The sequence below is a fragment of the Vollenhovia emeryi genome, unplaced genomic scaffold (assembly GCF_000949405.1).
Source record: "Vollenhovia emeryi isolate VEMERY1.0 unplaced genomic scaffold, V.emery_V1.0 DF940581.1, whole genome shotgun sequence".
In the NCBI taxonomy this organism is placed as follows: domain Eukaryota; kingdom Metazoa; phylum Arthropoda; class Insecta; order Hymenoptera; family Formicidae; genus Vollenhovia; species Vollenhovia emeryi.
In genome coordinates, this window is record NW_011965785.1 from 6511 (window position 1) to 8114 (window position 1604).

A 1604-nucleotide genomic window follows, 5' to 3' on the forward strand; every position below is an offset into this window, starting at 1 on the left:
ATTATTAAATTTAAATTAGGAGCCATACTGGGGGACAATTTGGGACTTCATTCTATACTTGGATTTGTAGAAAGTTTTAATGCTAAGTATCCATGCCGGATTTGCAGAGCTAACAAAATTCTAGTTAAACAAATGTGTTTAGAAGATACGTCCTTGCTACGAAATAATGAAAATTACAAAATTGATGTAAATTGCAAGAATCCGAGTGAAACAGGTGTTAAGTGTGAAGCTATTTGGTATGCGCTAGACAATTTTGATCTCTTTACACAGGTGGCTGTTGATGTGATGCACGACATTTTAGAAGGTGTTGCTAATTACACAATGACTTTAGTTATAAATTCGTTGTTGAAGAAAAAATTCTTTACTATACAAGAATTAAATGATAGGGCTGACGCTTTCAATTATGGTCCTGATTCAAATAACAAGCCACCATTATTGTCTTTAGAAAAAGCTTGTAAAATTAAATGGAGAATGTCATCAATCGAAACTTTAAATTACATTCGATACTTTGCTTGTTTGATTTCTCACAAGATACCCGATGATGATGAGCATTGGCGTTTATATATTCTATTAAGGCGACTGCTGGATTTTTCAATGACTGACTCTGTACATACGGACATATGTGAACGCTTAAAATGGACGGTGAAGGAATTTAATAACTTATATTTACAACTTCATTCAACTCCTCTTACACCTAAATTTCATTATTTGATTCACTATCCAGGGATAATGAAAAAATTAGGTCCTTTGTGTAACTTGTGGTCCATGAGGTACGAATCAAAGCACAGAGTGTCAAAAGTTGCAGCTAGAAGTTCAGCTAATAGAATAAATATTTGTAAAACTATTGCAATTAAAAATCAATTACAATTGAACCACCTTTTTGTGAAAAATAAACTTCCTCCTAATTTTCAGCATTCTCGTAAAATGAAGAAAGTAAACTCACAGGATTTAACATTACTTTTAAAACAATTTCATCTATCACCCTTTACGAAATTACATAGCGTATCGTTCGTTATTGTTAATGGCATTATGCTAAGGTGTAACAACATTTTGGTTTTACATTTCGACCCAGAATATGGGGACCCTGTTTTTTTCGAAATTTTGAAAATTTTTATTTGTTTATGTGATGAAAAAGTATTCTTTCAAGGACACTTATTTGAAACTATTACATTTGATCCACATGTTTATGCATATCTGGTTGAAAAAACAGATCGTCAGCATTTTGTATCCTATGACTCACTTATGTTTAAACATCCTAATACTATCTCTATTTTACCACCTGATGGATATTATTACATTACAGTGCGGAATTCCTTCGATTAAATCCACATTTATTTTCTTTTTCTTAAGAAACCAATTACCAATGCCGCATCATCGAGTATACTTGTATTTAATCAAAATGTACTTGACCAACATGCAGGTTTAATTACAAGTATAATTTCTCGCCCATGTTTGTAATTTTATAAGGTTGTACAACCTTATGAAATTACATAACTAAGACTTATAAATATATAAACAGTATTTGAATAGGTATAATTTACAATATTTATAAACTTATACTTCAACTCACCTTTTTCAATCAGCACAGCAAAGCTCCTTTTATT